This window comes from Abramis brama (assembly GCF_963993115.1).
Source record: "Abramis brama genome assembly, chromosome: 20".
NCBI classification, from domain to species: domain Eukaryota; kingdom Metazoa; phylum Chordata; class Actinopteri; order Cypriniformes; family Leuciscidae; genus Abramis; species Abramis brama.
The window spans coordinates 2,578,908-2,599,607 of NC_139982.1; the positions used below are offsets into that span (position 1 = coordinate 2,578,908).

Here is a 20,700-nt window from a genome sequence, read left to right on the forward strand (position 1 = left end):
CTACACAATATCAAACCTTTCACAGACTTTATTCATTATGTGGAACAGTAAAGTACACAGTACTTATTAAGTACACAGTAAAAAACGCAGTGTCAAATTAACACTTAAAGTGTTAATTTTAACACTACTCTGGATCATATACGGTCTCAATCTATCAAGTGTAAAAAGTACACCGTTTGTAGTGTTGAATTTAAAGTGTTAATATAGCACCTTTCAGTGTAGAAAAAAATACACTCAAGTGTTGTTTAACACAAAGTGTTACACTTACAATTGTTTAGTTTTACACTATGGGGTTTTAAGCCCAACAATCACATCTGAGAAACCATAATTTTATCATTAGTTTTCATATCTGACACCTCTGAACAATTAAATGAGTTGGAAAGATCAACCTCACTCTCAAATATTCAGGCTTGCGCTTGAGTAACAACTGTGGTAGATTTTTCCCTAAACCTAACTATGTGGGTCTCGCCTACAAATCGGCGTCCCCGAACGTCTACTGTCGATGTTTAGTCTATCTGGGTCTCGTCTACAAATCGGCGTCCCCATTCAATAATAGCACCTAACTAACTTGTTCCCCTAAACTAGCTTCCTTCCTAAACTAGCTTTCTGCGCAGGAATAAATCGACAAACAGACCTGCAAATGTCCTTTAAATGCTTTAATCACGGCCAGGAGATCTTCCCGAGCAGTTCTCAGGGAATCTCTCCCACGAAGCAAGGCCGGAGGATCTCAGACAAATTCCATGAATCCCACCAGAAAATACGGATACAACAGTTTTTATAGAATCAAGAAAACAAATAAGACTAACATGTCACCTTCAATATGATTGGTTCAAAAGCCCCAACCTTTTTCCTCTGTCACTGGCACAAGCAAACTCTAATTTTTTGTGATTACTTATCACAAGGTTTGAGAACAAGTCACAAGTTTTCCCCAAAGAGTTTGGAAACATTTAAAAGCATATGAATGTCATTCCTGCAAGAAAAACAAATGTTAGTTGATTAATTAAAGTTGATTTATTAAAATCCACCACACAACACATGACTGAAATACATTGGGAAATTCCTGCACTAACACATCATCTTCCCCCGATACACACGGTATATCTGTAACCTCTGGTAGAGCATTAACTCTACTTCCAGCAAGATCATTTCCAAGAATGAGAGAAATCCCTTTTACTGGCAATTGAGAACATACAGCAACCTTAACTACACCGGTCACAATGCCAATCAAATTGTTTGATTTTGCATCATCCATCATGTTGTTTATCCATCATCCATTGTTTAATCAGGGTTTCTGCAGGGATCTTCAATTTAAATTTAATGCTTTTTTAATGCCTTTTAATGCCATTTATTTCATTTTTAATACCATACACGACCCATGACTAACCAGGGATACTTATATATATATATATATATATATATATATATATATATATATATATATTAGTGCTGTCAATCGATTTAAAAAAAATGAACTCGATTAGTCATACATTTTTCCTGCAATTAAAAAAACACCTAAATTTGTATAGGTTTAGTTTATATATTTTATAATGTAATAATTTCACAGTTAATCTACAAATGAATGTAGAGACAACATAAAGGCCAGTCTCACTGATACTAATACAGCTATTGATGTCTGGATAAAAATTATTTCTCCCCCCCTAATTTTAAACATTAATTATAGCCATCCAACATTACAGTGTAATTGAAAGCTATAAAAAATGTAACATTAGGCTTAAAAAAAATTACAACTTTTAATTTAAGTGAACTTAACAAACAATCCTCACATAAATCCATAATAAATGTAATATTTACCTTTGCCCTTCCTGTCTAACAGGCAGGACGTATACAGAAATTTAATAAAGTTATCAAACAGTCTGCACGGCATAAATTATAGATTAAATATATACTAATGCTTATTAAAGCTACAAGAGTTATTTAGTCAATAGAGTGAGTCATCTTCTCTGTTCCCTTTGTTCTGTGATTAACTTTACTGACAGAAAGCTTTATTGGCTACTGTCCCTTTAAAACCAGCCGCCGCAGCTGACAGAAACACGGATCTAACACGCGCCTCATTCTCTCACAACTCTTTGCGTACATTAAAGACTTTATTTCACTAATTTAAGAATGCTTTTATGTTATGAGGATTCTCGACAAAACAGACATTTTGGCATAATCGGTTCAAGCGTGAAAGAGAACCGTTTTCTGGCGCAGGATACTGACGCGCGTCTTTCTCCCTGTGTGTGTCAGGACATTCACAGACAGCGCGTTTAAAAGCATTTACATGAATAAGAGCGGGATCATATAATGTAATGCTACCCAAAGGATGACAAAAATTAACGAATGCTGCACATAGTTAATTGCTGTCTGCCCTTTTCCGTCGATTTGTGGCTGTCAAGACCGCATATGAGATTTTACGGCGTTGATTCCAAATTGTAACTACCCAACTTAAATACCTTTTTACAAACGCTGCAAAATCCTTCTTTATTTTGACCACCAACGGACTGCAACCATGTCCTTAATTGTTTGTCTTCCTTGCACCTTCCCATTTTTTGGTCTAGTTTTATTCTTGTTGTTCCTGCTGTTCAAAATGCCCGCGTCATCTCAGCATCACGGAAATTTTGCTCCGGCCGGAGTCAATCACCAAACTGGTTCCGCGTGTTTTTATCACACTAACATACATATTTAACATAGCTAACATAGCAAATAAAATGTATTAATTATGAAGGCTATATTCAAATAAATTGATAATATAAAAATTTCTTCAAAACGATTTTAATGCCTGTAGAATTACAATTTAATGCTTTTTAATGCCATTTAAGGCCTTAATTATCGCAAAATTCATTTAATGACTTTTAATGCTTTTTAATGCCCCGCGGAAACCCTGTTAATCATCCATTACTCACAAGATCAAAACATTGAGAAAACATATCTTTAAAGGTCTTATCTGACCTCTTAATGAACTTTTTGAAGCTTCAAAGTGGAGGGACAGAAAGCTCTCAGATTTCATCAAAAAGATCTTCATTTGTGTTCTGAAGATGAACGAAAGTCTTACGGGTTTGGAACGACATGAGGGTGAGTTCCCCTTCGTTACGGGGAACGAGACGCTGCGTCTAATATAAACGCTACGGGGAAATGCCTTCGGCATGCGTTATCTGAAGTCACTATACAACTATTCCAATCTGGATTGGTGTGCGTCATCGTGCGTCATGACGTTGCATGTGACGGTGACCCGGACGCTATATAAGGGTCACAGGAACAAGGAAATGACAGCTTCTGTTCTTCAGCAGCGTTCTATGTCAAACTGTACGTCTTATTTGGTGTTGTCTGTCAAATCTACTATGGCGAAGGCAGTGTGCGTCTCCTTGATTTAAGAAAAATTAAAGAAGCAAGGATGGCGCACACTTGCTTTGTGGTGTTGGGTTGTGAGCGGAGCTTGCACGGACAGTTCTCGAGGGCACTGTCTATTTTGTGCAAACTGAAAGGATTCTGTGACTGGGAATCTCACGTCTGCCGAGGCAGCGCGTAGATTACAGGTCTGCAGGGTGTAGACTCCGAGTTTACAATTCCGCTCCCGCCTAAGCCTGTTTAAAAAGAATAAAATAGGCTTGCGTTCCTAGTGCATCAGCTCGCGTCTGTCGAGGCAGCGCGTTGTCTGTTTGCATTGGGTTCGCACGTGGAGCAGTGTTTACAGGTCTCGCGCACGGTTCGGAAGCCCGCGTCACTGCGGCTTCTTCCGACCGTGTTAAAGACCCGGTGTTTGATTTATCTGATTCTGAGGAGTCAGATACTATCAACACTGAACCACGAATATTCACCACATTATGAGGAGTTGCTGGAGAAAGACTGGGGCTGTAATGAAATTAAATGTTTGGTAATTTAATAAGAAGGAAGCGACTAAAAAGAGTGCTTCCTGCAAACCCAGTCAAAATCCTTGTGTCAGAGTCTTCCTTTTTCAAACGATCTCCATACTGAGGTATTGAGATTGTGGAATAATTGAAGAAGAAAATTAAAGGGGAATTTAATGATGCAGGGGGTAGAAGAATATTTCTCCCAGATATCGTATTACCTCTGATGACTCAGACACGTCCCTCCAAAATTAAAGTGGAGCTAATATAAATATTATCTCGAATTTGGTAGGGAAGGCTTATATGGCGGCATGTCAAAAGAAAAGAAGTAAAAAAAAAAAAAAAAAATGCATACCTACATATGGTAGTCCAGGTCCCCCGGGGACAGTCACCAGCTCCTCATATTCTGGGAAGTCACCTCTTCCCCTCCCCTTCCCCCTGTACAGGGCTCGGGGTCAGAGGAGACGTTCTCATAAAAAAAAATTAAAAAATAAAATAAAAAAAAGCCCCGAAGTCAGGTCTGAGGACTGCCTTTCGGGCTAAGAAAAAATAAATAAATAAACTATGAGGTCCTGGCGTAAAAATGCGGACCCTTATGGGCACTTCATATTATTTTCGGTTAGTTCCTGCCGATCTATCGCTTCAGGTCACCGAATCTCAAAACCTGAGGTCAGTCTCGAGGGACTGATCTCCCTATTAGATTATTCATCGGTTACGTCCTGCCAGTAAACTGCTTCAGACCACCGATAAGCACATTATATCACCTGAGACTAACCCAGAGAAATTGATTCCTCTTGTAGATTGTTTAGACGCCTGGTCAAGCCTTCCGAATATATCTAAATGGACCCTGGGTATAGTTAAAGGATATAGAATCCAGTTTAAAGTGAGACCACCCGATTTTAACGGGGTATTTCACACACTGGTTTTCTCACATCAGCGCCAGGTGATGGAAAATGAAGTTGAATCTCTTTTAGCAAAAGCAATAGAAATTGCCCCTAATCAGGAGAGGGATTCAGGTTTTTACAGCCGTTACTTCATTGTTCCGAAAAAGGATGGTGGACTTCATCCTATTGTAGATCTTAGAGTATTGAATAAATCTTTGAGGAGATTTAGTTTCAATATGCTCACTATACCCAGTATCATTCAGCAAATCAGATCTGAAGACTGGTTTGTGACAATAGATCTCATGGATGCTTATTTTCATAACTTCATCATCCATTATCATAGGAAGTTCCTTAGGTTCGCTTTTGGGGGGGAAAGTTTACCAATATAGGGTTCTTCCTTTCGGCCTAACTCTATCCCCTTGCACTTTCTGTATGGATGCTGCCCTTGCTCCACTGAGACTTCAGGGGAACCGCATCCTAAATTATTAGATGACTGGCTTATTCTGGCAGAACCAGAGACGCTAGCAATCCAACATCGAGATGTTGTTTTGCGTCATCTTCAGTGCTTGGGGCTAAGGCTCAATGTCAAGAAAAGTTCTCTGTCTCCTCTTCAAAGAATAAAATTTCTTGGAGCTGAGTGGGACTCGCAATCTATGCAAGTTCACTTGACCCAGCCACGTATTTAAAGTATCGTGGCTGCAGTTAGAGCTATCAGGTTAGGCCAGGCCATCACTGTCAAACATTGAAAAAACAAGGAATTTTGGGCCTTATGGGGCCCTACAGTGGTGGCTCGGGACCAGGGGGTTTCCCCAAGGGGCAACCCCTTCCGTATGATTAGAGTTACGACCAGGTACCTTCGTTCTCTAGTCATATGGAAAGACATACGGTTCCTGTCCCAAGGCCAGGTGCTTGGAGCTTCGTGTCCCAGAAAAATTCTGACCACGGATGCTTCCCGCATGGGCTGGGGTGCGGTCATGGAGGGCCGGTACACCCGCGGGGTCTGGAAGGACCATCACCTCTCATGGCACATCAGTTGCCTGGAGATGCTGGCAGTATTCTTTGCCCTCAGGCATTTCCCTCCAGACCTCAGAGGTCATCAGGTCCTTATTAGGTCTGATAATATATCGGTGGTTTTCTATATCAACCATCAGGGGGGCTTGAGGTCTCGTCCTCTGTGCAAATTGGCCCATCATATTCTATTTTTGTCTAAGGACAAATTTCTCTCTGTGAGGGCTATGTATATACCTGTGGTTGATAATGTGGGAGCAGACACCCTGTCGAGGCAGGGGCCCAGGCCAGGGGAATGGAGGCTCCACCCCGAGGTGGTGGAGCTTATATGGGAGAAGTTCGGCCAGGCGGAGGTAGATTTATTCGCTTCTCATGAGAATTCTCATTGCCCGCTCTGGTTCTCTCTCTCGCATCCAGCCCCGTTGGGTCTGGATGCCATGGTACAGACGTGGCCGAGGCAACGTCTGTACGCCTTTTTTCCCCGGTCGCTCTACTCCCTGGAGTTCTGGAGAGGGTCAGAGGATTTTGAGTAGATCTTATTCTCGAAAAACCACACTGGCCTTCTCGAATAGGGTGATCTGGTGGCCGAGGTCATCAGATCAGCTACCTCCAGAACTCCCCGGCTCAGGAAGTTTTAATTGAGTTAGCTGGACCCAGCCTTTTACTGCCCTATGGCTTCAGTACTGGGATTCTTCTATACTCTAATCGGGACCTCTCGTCCACGCTCAGAGCCGCTATGGCGCCTACGGCCTCCGTATGCTCTCAGGGTGGTCCACCCGGGTCGTCCCATGACCTCCATATTTCCCTGTAGCCTTCTAGGATGAATCCTGTTATCCTTGCAGGCTGACAGGTCTGTGGAAAGAAAAGCCCCTGTCGGTTCTGCGGGATACGTGTATATATGTTAGATTAAAAGAAAATCTACATATTTTGGAAATCTGTTAGCTTTCTAGTATGAAATTTCCCCGGTCACCAATAAGGGTACCGGAGGCTATCTTATGATTTCCTCTGGCTCTTCATCCTTCGTTGCTATAAGTGTGACAGGAGAGCCTTCTAGGCTTTTAGGGTTATCCACTAATGGTGCCTTGGAGTCAGTGTCCTGCCTTTTTAGGCATATGTATATATTGGACCTCACTTCTGAGGCTGTTAACTCAGCCTTTTTCTTACACCAAAAAAGACAAGAATAAAATTCTTAGTATAGTGGGTTCTATAAATTCTCCCCTGTCCTTAGCAATGATCCTCACCTTCAGAGTGCTTTCTGCCTCTGTATGCTGCGTCAAAATCTGGATGAACCCTGTCTCTGCAGGCTATCATATTAAATTGCTTAGAGCCTTTATTCGGCTCCGCAGAGTATATCTATATAGGGTATTAAATGGGAGTTTGTTAGCTTTCTTTGAGATATTTCTCCCCGGTAACCAAGGTACCGGAGGCTATTCTAAAAAATTCCTCAGGCTCTTCATCCTTCGTTGCATGTGCGGTGTAAGCAAGAGAGCCTCTTAGGCTTCCAGAGATGATCCACTAAAAAGGTGTTAGGAGTTAAGTGTTCTGCCTGTCATTAATCAGGCCTATCTACTTGGACCTTAATATCAAGGTTGTTGATGCAACCTTCCCTTTGTACACCAAACAAGAAAGAATAAAATTCTTAGAACAGTTGGATCTTTCACTCTCCCTTGCTTTAGTGCTCTTGAGTGTGCCAGATGTTTCACACCAGGGGCGCCTGTTCTCGGTGGGGGCTAGCTGGTACTCGTTCCCCGTAGCGTTTATATTAGACGCAGCGGGAGTTCCCCGTAACGAAGGGGAACGTCTCGGGTTACTGGATGTAACCCTGGTTCCCCGAGAGAGGGGAACGAGACGCTGCGTCCCCTCTCCCCACCTTCGGGGCGCCCTGAGAACAGCTGCTTTGAACCTTTTTCGAAGCTGTCATTTCCTTGTTCCTGTGACCCTTATATAGCGTCCGGGTCACCGTCACATGCAACGTCATGACGCACGATGACGCACACCAATCCAGATTGGAATAGTTGTATAGTGACTTCAGATAACGCATGCCGAAGGCATTTCCCCGTAGCGTTTATATTAGACGCAGCGTCTCGTTCCCCTCTCTCGGGGAACCAGGGTTACATCCAGTAACCCGAGACGTTTTCATTTTTGGGTGATCTATTCCTTTAATAGTGTTCGTGTCCCCTAATGGAAACCGCTCACTGCAGGGGGGCCTGTAGGGGGCAGCGTAAATCTGATGTACCAGGGCTGGGGATGGAGAAAGGCTTATCAAACTTGGCTTCTCCTCGGTTGAACCTCTCCAGCATGAGGTCTTGCGAGAGTGTAGATGTGGAGCTGTGGGGGGGGAGGGACAAATATTGTAAATAAATGTAAATATAAACGTAAAATGTAAATATAAGAACCAAAAGATTGATGAATTTACCCGCGGTGGAGGTCGATGCGGACACAAGCGCGTCCCTCGCTGTCCCAGGCACAGTACGGGTCTCTGGACAGCAGGCAGTCTGGCTGTGAATGGTACCGGCTGCAGTTTGCCAAGGGCAGCTGAAGAACCTCAGAGCGTGAGCCGATGTACAAATACTTCTGTAGAGAAAGAATGGGAGGATTTGGAATTAAATGAAGGAAAACAATAGCAAATAAATTATTTACAGTGATCTGTGCATTCTTTTTTCCTACTCTTTTTGAACAAAACCCATTAATGCTAGTCAGGCTGACATCAAAGAGATTGTCTCAGCAAGAAAACAGATCAGAAATTACTTTGCTGTACGAGATGGTGAGGCTGTCCAACGGTTGCTGCCGATCAAAGCTGGATCTCTTCTATCACATGGGCCTCTGAACCCAAAATCACGACACGCTGGAGCCATCCATCCGCTGAACGACAAACAAAGAGGCCGGGAGGAAAGATGGTGGCGATAGATTATATTCAGAGGGGGAGAAATAATGTGATGGGGACAGAGCGAGGGAAAGGAGAGAGAGGAGAGACAAATAGTCCATTAATGTATCATCAACACGTGGCATACCGGATTTTAGGAACAAGATTACGCAGATTACCGGGAGGAAAATTGAATACACCCCGGCTGGTGCCGTGACCTATCATAACTCCGAGTGTGTACTTTATCCCCGTCCTCTCACACAGTGCTTGTCACAGATAATGTGCCACTGACCTCTCACTCAGTCTGGTAGAAAACGGGAACGTGCAGAAAAGGGATAACGGAGGAGAGTTGAAGAGCTACAGGTGCTTTACAGATCCACCCTGGCAATTTCGCTCATGTCAGAGTATCTGTGTTCACTCTTAATCCGTAATCCAAGATTCTCTCTGCCACACACACACACACACTTTTATTTTCTTGTAAAATATATTTTATAATAATATTCATGTAGTTTCACAATTAAAATCATGTCCAGTGGTATGACAAATGCATTTTTAGAAAGATACAAATATATTTAAAGCTTACATTTTATTACAAAGTATATTGCGTAATAATATTCATGTAGTTTTTCAAATAATATGTCATAAAATCATTTACGCTTTCACTAATTATATATATATATATATATATATATATATATATAAATATGTATGTTTTATTATAAAACTATTTTTTTTATAGTAATATTCATGTCGTTTTTCAATGAATATTATGCCATAAAAACCTTTTTTGTGCACTAGATATTTTAAATAGTCCTGTGGTATGACAAATACTTTTTTAAAAGTATAAAAATACACTTAGGAATATATATTGTATTATTTTTTATTTTTTTTAAATAATACTCATGTAGTCTCTAAATTAATATGTCATAAACCCCTTTTTGCCTTCACAAGTAATTTTACTAGTATTTTTTTTTTTTTGACAAAAACATTTTATTTTAAAGCATATATTTTAGTTTAAAATTATATTTTATAATAAGATTTATGTAGTCTTTTAATTAATATGATGCTTAATGTTATGCTTATGCTTAAACTGAATGTCACCACAGGATGTCACCTTTCTGAAAATATTTAACGTCCACTAACTAGGTTTCTCTAGATGTATTTGTCTTTTGTGAGGGATTTGTGAAATACTGAACTCATTAGACACCAATGATGGTTGAGCCTTGAGCCTTGTGAGTGTGTTTATATGAGAGTGCCAAGGCCAAATACATCTTTTCAATTTATGTTTCAAGGACTGACCTTCCTGCATGACAGGGATTAATTGGCAGAGATGACATTTCCACTTAGATACAACATTATGGCTAATCAAATGGTTTCTTTGGCTGCTCTATTTATATTTACACACAAAAGGACAAAGGAACAAGAAGGAGAATGCAGGAGACTGTCAAAAAAAGCTCTTATTAGCTGTGTAACGTTCCGTACAATGATCCATGTATGCGTTTGACCCTCTATAACACACCTGTGCCTATGAAGAGCATGTTGTAGGATCTCTGGTCCAGTGAGCTCACTCTGTCCACAGCTATTCGGGTGAAGTTGATCCCTTTAGTTAGCAGCAGGGGGCGAGCTTCCGCCCTGAGCTCCATTAGCGGATGCTTCTTAGCAAAGTTTAGCGTAGCGTCAGGCAGCTGAAGAGAACTGTTGTAGCCGTTTTCCCTGTCAAAGTTTGTGATGCACTGTAGAAAGAAACGAAAGTCTTTTTACTCGATTAGGCATTTTTACTTAATAATGCCTTTATAGCACATGTCATAAAATGTGTATTTTTTTAAACAACATCATACAAATTTAAAATACAATCAGTATAGTATTCTCAGTTTGTTTAACGCTTTGACATTTACAAAACTTCAAACTGGCAGTTCATGAGTTGGGTTAAATACGAAATCGCGTACTTCCCGGCTATAGTAGGCAAAAAACAGTATGTGACAAAACAAGTATGTCTGAATTCATCAATTGACCTACTTCTATCAAAATCCTAAAGTGTGCAAACACTGGACACTTTACTATCCCATAAGGCCACGGGAGAGGATTTGTGAACGGCAGTGAAGTGGCGCAACTGACTCTGGTAGGTCATGATAATGACAGCATGGCGAATGTTCTACGTCCAGATTACATTCATACTACACACAGTCATACAATATAGAAGTAATTACTTATTATATTACTTATTCAAAATAAGTACCTAACCTACTCAAGAGTCTGAGATTTCGGACACAGCTCTGGACTTTGAATCAAACTAGCCACACCCCCCACAGGAACTTGAATTGGAATAACAGGAAAAAGAATGAGCTGTAATTCAAAGAAATATGGGAAATGAAGTATTCTTCTACCCCGGCTCATAATAAATGTGATGAGATATATAAATTCAAAATTCAAAAATTACAGCAATATAATTTTCTTTCTTTCAGTTTCAATTCATTTTAAATCTGCTACCTCTTTACAACCTTAATTTAAATTCAGGTATGTAATTATATTTTAATGTACACTACAATTAAAAAGTTTGCGGTCGGTAAGATTTTTCATGTTTTTGAAAGATGTCTCTTATGCTCACCATGGGTGCATTTATTTGATCAAGAATACAGTAAAAACAGTCATATTTATTATACAAGCTAAATTTTCAGCATCATTGTCTTCAGTGTCACATGGTCCTTCAGAAATCATTCTAATATGAGGATTTCCTGCTCAAGAAACATTTCTGACAACAAGGTAAGTAGTGATGTAGTGTTTATTTTCAACAGCAGAGTATCAAGATGAATCAACGTGCAGTATTTAGGTGAGTAACAGAGTTCAGAGGTGGAGAATTCTTGAGTGCAATATGTGAATGAATAATAGATGTTTCTTTTGCAGGAACGGCGGGATGAAACTTCCAGAGTGGATTCAGACTTCGTATGAAGTGGAAGACAGGCTGACGGCACACACTCACGCACCACTTGACAGGGCAGAAGGCTTACGGCTCGCACACCACTCGAGATGAGATCTGGACAGACTGGGACAGACTGGAATCGGCGTAGAGAACTGGTAAGTAAACACAGGTAAGTTTAGTTAGTGAAGCTCGCAGAGAAAAACACTATGAGTCCGCTTCGGATAAACGAGCCCGGACAATGAGAGGTGCGTGGTGTGTGCTTATGAAGCAGAGTGGTTGATGGGGTGCAGGTGTGTCTAATTAAAACTCAGGTGACTGTGATCGCTGGGTGATTGTGGTGGAAGAACCTGGCCAATCCGTGACAAAAACAGTTCATTTTTGTGGTCCCATCGCTGAGACAACTCCCTGTACTCTTTATACGGCCCGTCGAACACATTTTACACCTCTCCGATCTGGTACTGACACACAGCAGACACATCCACACCCCACCTGAGAGAGAACAGAGGATAAAGAAAGAGAAGGAGAGAGAGAGAGAGAAAAGTTGTCAGTCAGTCTGAACTAAATGACTGCGCTACATTCGCCTCATTTCTATTCGTTCTGGTGAAATCACTAAATATAATGGACACAAAGTGTCCCTGCTTGATATACAACCACTGATGAGCATAATCGGTTTTGAAAAAAAAGAAGAAAAAAAACTACGAATGCGGATAAGAACCCAAAACTGACACGCTTGACTAAAGTTCAAGTTCAGCTGCCAGTGTTCCTCTTCGGGTAAGTCTAGTATTTTAATTCCAACTGCAAATCTTGCATATCAAGTATGAAGTAAATCAATATCAAGTATATTTATATGAGGCTATACTGTGTGTGTTAAATATTTTTCCTCAGTGTCAGATATTTCTCTGTTTTTTAAAAGTCATAATATGAGAAGACAACATTTTGATCTTAACTCAAGTGTTTTCAGCTACATCAGAAGCCTTTTAAAGGGCACAATTTTTCATTTAATCAGAAATCAGAAAATCTTTTTCAGAAAATCACACATACACACAGACACAGACACAGAGACAGAGGTATTATTTTTTTGATAAAGTGTGTGCGGTTTAGTTTTCTTAAGTACCGTTTCAAGAACCGTTTAAGTACCGGAACCGTTTGAAAAATACAGAGTAGGTACTGGTATCGGATAAAACCCAACCAATACCCAACCCTGGCTGTTGTAGCCCATCCGCCAGGAGATTGTCTTGACCAGGACCACACCCCTAAATGCATTGAAGCAACTGCCATGTGATTGGTTGATTAGATAATTGCATTAATGAGAAATTGAACATGTGTTCCTAATAATCCTTTAGGTGAGTGTACATAGTCATTATCTGTTGCATTAGTCGTTACAAAATCATTATACTTTATATTTATATTTAAGTTTTTGTTTGTTTGTTTTTTAGGCTCTTCACCACAAAAGTTCTGCAACAAGTGATCAGAAATCAAGAATCAAAAACTGCTGTAATAACTCTGCTTAAAATGATAACAAATATATGTTTTTTTAATAATTATTTTCTAAAGTATACTGACTCAAAACCTTTGATTGCTGCATTTAAGGCTGTGTGTGTTCATCGGTCTCTGTTACATCCAAACAAGATTTAATGTTAGATCTGTCATTTATGTGATCAAAAGGCTACTAAATCATAGACAAATAAAATCTAAAAATGATCTTCAGTTTGTAAATCTTTATGTAAGTTAGTAAAATAAGCATTTATGTGTGTAATGTAAAGTGTTGACAAAAGCTTAGGCCAAATGGATGACATTATAGCACACATTCAACACACACACGGCTATCTGATGTGTTTACATCTGGAAGATGTATTTTTAAGAGTTTCATCTGTCATCCTGTACGTCTGTCAAATGTCCCCCGTCAAATATTAAACACACATTTAGGAAACGTTTATGTTGCATTTGGTTACGAGTGAATCTGCACTTTTTTTAAACAAACGTTTATCAGATGTTTGTACATAGTTAAAGCAATGCTGTCAAGAAAACGATGTTTAAGAAATCTTGAGAAGTGTGTGTGCTTAATGAAGCATGACTGGTAGCTATATGAAAATTAAACTTTTACAGCAACTTAATAAATTAATATATCAATATTTAATATTAATGTCTTCAAATCAATAGTTTCCTCGTCAGATGTTAAATAAGTGCAATTTAAGTAAGGGATAATGTAGAGCGAGGCGGTTCGGTTGTTATAGCGAATACAACCCCGACAGGCTGATCAGGACCCCGACGTGAAGCGGAGCTTATATCAGCTTGAAGGGGTTGTATTCGCTATAACAACCGAACCGCCTCGCTCTACATTATCCCGCTTATTACATGGCTACCTACCAAATAAATCAATAATTTGACACAAAATATTGATTTAAAAAGGAGTTTATTGATTTAAATACGATTGTATTGCTTCTGCTAAAGAAAATAGGTGAGCTCTGGCCAGGGCGGCGCAGTGCGTCTTGGACGTTGAGAGCGGCGAAAAGAGTTGAAGTCAGGACAACTTTATGGTAATAAGCTATGACGCGGTTCGGCGGGAACCAATCAGAATGTAGAAGTCCTCCGCCTGAGAGGATTTCAGAGAGCGCAATCCTGTAAACATTGGTTTAAAAAGATCAGGCCTTCGATCTACGTCAGAGCATCAGAGTGTCCCCAAATCTTTCTCCGGCGTTGTTGGCAGGGCGGCGAGAGCGAATTTTGCTGCTCTCGCCGGCGGCAGTGTGAATGTACAGTTAGAATCCTGCGTCCATAGCAATGCTCTGTTTTTCATGGCAACGGTGTGTTATACTTCACAGCGGTCTGTTATCAAGAAATAACAGACCGTATTCTACATTAGAATTCAACCAAGCCATGTAATAAATATTAATAATGATTGAATCAATACTATGTAAGATTCTGTCAATAGACTCTTCAGAAATGTGTGTATAATAGCTTGGCATTTCTCAACATGAGGAAGTTGTTTGATAATGTGTTTGTGACTGATCTACAGTCTTCAGGATAATGATTTAAATAGCGAGAGTCACTTTGCATTGTCAGCACATGCTTCAGTGCTCTGAGAGTGTTTATAGTGCTGTGAGTTTAACACTTCATGACTGAGAGCAGAACAGAACACACTCTTCATCATCACACAAGACTAAACTACAGCAATGAACACAATCAACATCTTCATCTGGACCATTGCACTGTTTATTCAAGGTTTGTGTAATACAGTTTTTACAATAATTATTAGTTTTCTTAAAATGTGAAATATACATAATTTTCATTTTTGTTTGTGTTTTCTTTCAGAGTGTAGAGGACAGATCACTGTAACTCAGAGTCCATCAATACCAGCAGTTCAACCAGGAGAAGAAGTCAGAATAAACTGTAAAACCAGCAGTGGAGTGTTTAATGGTAATTGTTTAGCCTGGTACTCACAGAAACCTGGAGAAGCTCCTAAACTCCTCATATATTGGACCAAGAACCTGCAGTCAGGAACTCCATCTAGATTTAGTGGCAGTAAATCTGGCAGTGATTTTACTCTGACCATCAGCGGAGTCCAGACTGAAGATACAGGAGATTATTACTGTCAGAGTGAACACAAGATCAGTGGTAAATTTGTGTACACACAGTGATAAAGAGTCGTACAAAAACCTCTGTCAGTCAGACGTCACAGTGACTGCACTGATACAGCTGAGAGAAACTGCAGCTGCTGATGGAGGATCACAAACTACACAATATCAAACCTTTCACAGACTTTATTTATTATGTGGAACAGTAAAGTACACAGTACTTATTAAGTACACAGTAAAAAACGCAGTGTCAAATTAACACTTAAAGTGTTTATTTTAACACTACTCTGGATCATATACGGTCCCAATCTATCAAGTGTAAAAAGTACACCGTTTGTAGTGTTGAATTTAAAGTGTTAATATAGCACCTTTCAGTGTAGAAAAAATACACTCAGGTGTTGTTTAACACAAAGTGTTACACTTACAATTGTTAAATTTTACACTATGGGGTTAACACCCCTGGTGTTGATTTAATTCCACTGCATTCCACTATAAGTGTTATTAATAAAGTATTCTGTTCACTGCAAAAAACAATTACACTATTATATATCAAGAGCATTCAGACAGATGTATAAATCCAAAGTTTATTAACAAATGGGCAAAATGGCTCCTTTAAAACATATGCCAGACGTGTAAAGGTCAAATTATCACATTCACGAGGTGTTGCACAGAAGGAAAAAAGTCAATAAAATGTAAAAAATCTTCAAATTTGCCTAGACATGAACAAATATGACAGGTAGATTTGAACAATATTGCAGAAAACTACTTGTTGACAGTTGTGTAACATCCATGAATGCAGTTCCTCTTTGTCCCGTCAGCGAGCAGGTATAGTAGTAGTCTTTGAGTTTATCACCGGCAGCGAGCAGGTAGTAGTAGAAGTCTTTGAGTTTACTGCCATATCAGCATCACCGGCAGCGAGCAGGTACGCTGTGTGGTCTCTTCAATGCAATCAAGGTGTTCTTGTATGCTGGTCCCTGCCAAAGACAAAAATAACACTCAAAGTCAGCTCTCCAATTGGCCGTCTTTATATTAGTTTTCCACAATACAATCAACCCAAATGGCAATATTTTTAGGCAGACAATAGGTCCAAATGTACCTTTTTGAAGACGACAAGGTGTTGTTCAGCTTGATTTGAGGACATCTTTCCAGGTCCCTTGCAGCCTTGTGGTGATGGTGGAATCAAATCAAGGAGGAGATGAATTGATGCAAGATCGCTGCCCCATTCTAAATAACAGAATTTATGACACATGTTACAAATACATTTCACAGCTTCAGCAAAAAATGCATGAACGCCTATAGATAATCTTATTCTGAACTATAGTCTAACCTGAATCATCAGTTTCATCATCTTTCACTGCAGATTCTGAGTCAATCAGGGAAGGTCTTGGAAAGAAGCCTTTTCAGGAACTTAGCTGAGGTCTTCTAACCAAAAAATCAAAACAAACAAAAGAAAACATCATCAGACAGTTATATAGTATAATGACAACCATATCTCTCTCAGGAACCATTCTGTTCAGATGATTGTGTAGTCACAGAGTAGTGCCGTTCACACCTGGCATTAACATTCATCTTGGGTGACGCACAAGTGAACAACTCAAAGTACAGGTGTAAACGCACCCAAGACGCATTGAGATTCGATTGTTCTGATGAGGTCTAGGCCACGTTCTTTTATTAAAGGGTTAGTTTCACTCAGAAAATTGTATTCTGTAATTTACCCGCAAGACTTCTTTCGTCTTTGAAACACAAATGAAGATCTTTTTGATGAAATCTGAGAGCTTTCTGTCCCTCCACTGACAGCTACGCAACTACCACTTTGATGCTTCAATAAGTTCATCTTAAAATTAATCCATATGAACCAAGCAGTTTAGTCCACATTTTCTTTTTCTTCTGTTTATGTGTCACGGTCACGTTCTTCTGCCTTCATCTGCCTTCACCTGTGTGTGTGCACTACATTCCCCAGAATCCTCCGTGGCGCACACCTGCACTCACTCTCTCAATCACTAATCATCAGCATCACCTGCACCCCCTCATCAGTCTCACCCTTTATATTCAGTACTCTCCCTTCACTCCTCGTCTGGTCTTGTCAATACGTCAATTCATGACACACAGACTCTCGGAACACTTACCTGTTTACTCCCCTGAGATGCAATCGCCTTCCATCAGTCTGCCAACCGTCTTCATCGATCTTCAGTCATCATCATCTGCAAGAAAGAAAGAGAGAAAGACTGTTACTTTTCAGCTAAGCCTATTCTGATTCTCTGTGTTGTGATTACTCACCTTTTGTTTCCAACTCCGATTCATTCTGCAATTAAAGCATTGAACTTACCATCTTGTCTGTTTCATCTGTGAAACCCTGACAGAAGACCAGACCAAGAAAATACATGGAAGTTGGCAGCTTCCTATCAACCCCAGCCGATCGTTTGGTCTATTGTTTTCAGGACGGTCTCCCAATCGAAGATTATGTCGCTGGATTCTTGAAAGTTTCAAATGGGGTAAGCTGGACAGACGAAATCCTAAAAATTGTGTTTTGGGGCGGATTGGATGATAGTCTGTACCAGCAAGCTCCAGCGGTGACAATCCCAGGCACGTTTGTCCAGTACCTGGATCATGTGCTGTGGTTGAGTGGCTCAAACTTCACCGTAGGTGAGGCTGAGGACATCTCCACTCAACCACCATCTCCACCACGCCAACCATCAAACCAGCCACCGGATCGGTATATGGCCGTCCAGGACTGGTTTCCTGCGTGGCCGATTCCCCACTGAAATCAGCATGTGCAGCCAGGAGGGCCATTGTCCCAAAGTCTGATCCCGCTCTTCCTGCCTGCCCGCCAGAGCCAGAGCCAGTCGCCTGTCCCGTCCAGCACAGAGCCTTCTTCACCGCTGGTCCCGTCCAGCACAGAGCCTTCTTCGCCGCTGGTCCTGTCCAGCACAGAGCCTTCTTTGCCGCTGGTCCTGTCCAGCACAGAGCCTTTATCGCCGCTGGTCCTGTCCAGCTCAGAGCCCTATTCGCCGCTGGTCCTGCCCAGCTCAGAGCCCTCATCATCGCTGGTCCTGCCCAGCTCAGAGCCCTCTTCGCCGCTGGTCCTGCCCAGCTCAGAGCCGCCTTCGTCACTGGTCCTGTCCAGCTCAGAGTCCTCTTCGCCGCTGGCCCTGTCCAGCTCTGAGCCCTCTTCACCGCTGATCTTGTCCAGCTCAGAGTCCTCTTCGCCACTGGTCCTGTCCAGCCCAGAGCCGCTTTCGCCCCCTGCCTCATCCAGCCCAGTGTCAAAGCCTGATATTTCCCCAAGGAAATTTTTTTTGGGGGGGGGGGGCTATAAGTCGTCTCCGCCATGGCCACCCGAAGGGTCCTCACCGCCATAGCCGCCCAAAGGGTCCTCTCCTCCGTGGCCACCCGAAGGGTCTGCACCGCCGTGGTCACCTCCTCTGCCAGCTTCACCTAGGTCACCTGAGCCATCCTGGAGTCCGTCTTCCTGTTCATCCTCCAGTCTCGGACTCCAGGATGCCCACCCCCCCTCCCGTACTCTGCCGTTTGCGACGCGGGACGCGCCTTGCGGGAGGGGGGAGTTATGTCACGGTCACGTTCTTCTGCCTTCATCTGCCTTCACCTGTGTGTGTGCACTACATTCCCCAGAATCCTCCGTGGCGCACACCTGCACTCACTCTCTCAATCACTAATCATCAGCATCACCTGCACCCCCAAAATGAGTTGTAGTTAAAAGTGTCTGATTGGTCTGATTAACCAAGCTCTCCATTAAACAAACAAAACAAGCCCTACAATTTAATAAACTAACACATAATATAAAAATATTTCATATTTAATGACATTTGGTAATTACATTTACATTACACCTTCAATAAAACATTTGCATTTGGTGTGTAAAGGTGTTTTTATGCTGAGTTTCCGCTGTTTTGACCAGCACTGGTCTCCAGCTTATAAAGAGCTTCAATACAGTGAGTGAATCAATTTGCAAATCAATCGGTTCAATGGTTTCGAAAAGCTTTGTTTCTCCCATCACTAGAGCAACATGATTTTGGTCATTTTTAAATTGATAACAGCAGACTATGCGGTTGCACTTTATTTTACAGTATGTGCACTTACATGTACTTACAATGTACTAAGAAAAGTACTGGGTAATATAAGGTAACTACATGGGTTCAGGGTTAGTACCTAGTTATTACCCAGTTATTTCAATTACTATAATAAGTGCATAGTAAGAACATGGGGAACAGGACTGTAAAATAAAAAGCTACTGACTATCAAACATTGTTTAGTGTGGAATGATAAAACACAGTTCAATTATCAAGCAATCTCATTGGCTACAGGATCAGCAGAGGCCAATCAGCTTGTGTAATTTGGTAATGATGTGATTGCTTACAGCTTATTCATCAATGAATCCTGAAAAAAGTATCACAGGTAAAAAAAATAAAATGTTTCTAACTGTAATGATGCAGCGGACGAGGAGGGATCCATTTGCAGCTTTTATTAGAGTGGTCAGACAGGCAGGGTTAAACAACAGCAGACAGAACAACGGAAAGAACACAGAGCAGATCGGGGTCACAGGCAGGAGTCAAAAGGCAAAGTCCAATTAACAATCCGGGTAAAGGCAGGCAGGCAATCAGGAGTCGAGATACACAGTCCAAGGTCAGTAAATGAGAACAGCAAACACAGGAATAAACGCTCGGAATTGAAAGCCAGGGCAATGCAATACTTCGCAGTGAACTGAAGAGTGACAGAGGTTTATATGGGTGTATGTGAATGAGCTGCAGGTGTAAGAGATGATGAGTGCTGATGAGTCCGGGCAGTGAGTTATGGGAAATGTAGTTTGTGAGGAAGTGATCATAGTCTATTGTGGAGCGCCCTCTGGTGGCTCTCGAGGGCACTCCAGCTCGTGATCGTTACACTAACATTGATAATAAATCATATTAGAATGATTTCTGAAAAATCATGTGACACTGAAGACTGGAGTTATGGCTGTTTATATCCGGCTTTGCATCACAGAAATAAATTATATTTATAATTTACTGTGATATGTGGATTTTTACTTGAATCGACACTCTACCTTTTATTATTGAAAAAAAACGTTTAAAAATTGTTTGGTTTATTCCTTCCTGCCGTCGAGTCGTTTACTCACTGAAATAACTATATCTGGCCCGAGAGCATCGGTTCCCGAGCAGACTGTGGAAAACCTACGGTGACTAGACAAGTTTTCTTGCGTGTGCTTTTAACGGGCCTTGACTGTTGTACAGTCTGACATTAATGACGACTGAGATCTTACAGTGTGACATGGCTTACAGCGAGGATCATGTTCGTAGCAACAATCGTAAAGGACTATTATAAATCTCACAGTGTGCGCCCGGCTTTAGTCTTGAGTTGTTGAGTTGTTGTATTATGTGGGGAACTGGTATGCATGTAAGAGGGAGAGAAAGTTGTTTTTGTACATGCAATGCTAGCAAAGAGACATGTGAGTTACCTGAATATGATCTCTTGATTTACGTGACTATACAACAATGTCCACTAAATCTCATTAGAGTATTAGTAGACTGTATAGTATTAGTATACTAAGTATTAGTTGTGATTGACGATCAGTTAAACTTCACAGAGCACATTT

The 20,700-nt window shown here is 41.0% G+C and overlaps 1 long non-coding RNA gene across 1 annotated transcript; it reads right to left on the minus strand.

Moving 5' to 3' along the window:
- Positions 1-7,875: 7,875 nt before the first annotated feature.
- On the minus strand, positions 7,876-10,327 carry LOC311071140. Its single transcript, XR_014603767.1, has 4 exons — positions 10,120-10,327; positions 8,486-8,599; positions 8,154-8,311; positions 7,876-8,065 (listed from the first exon to the last, which is right to left on the minus strand). It is a non-coding gene; the product is annotated as an uncharacterized lncRNA (long non-coding RNA).
- Positions 10,328-20,700: the final 10,373 nt, after the last annotated feature.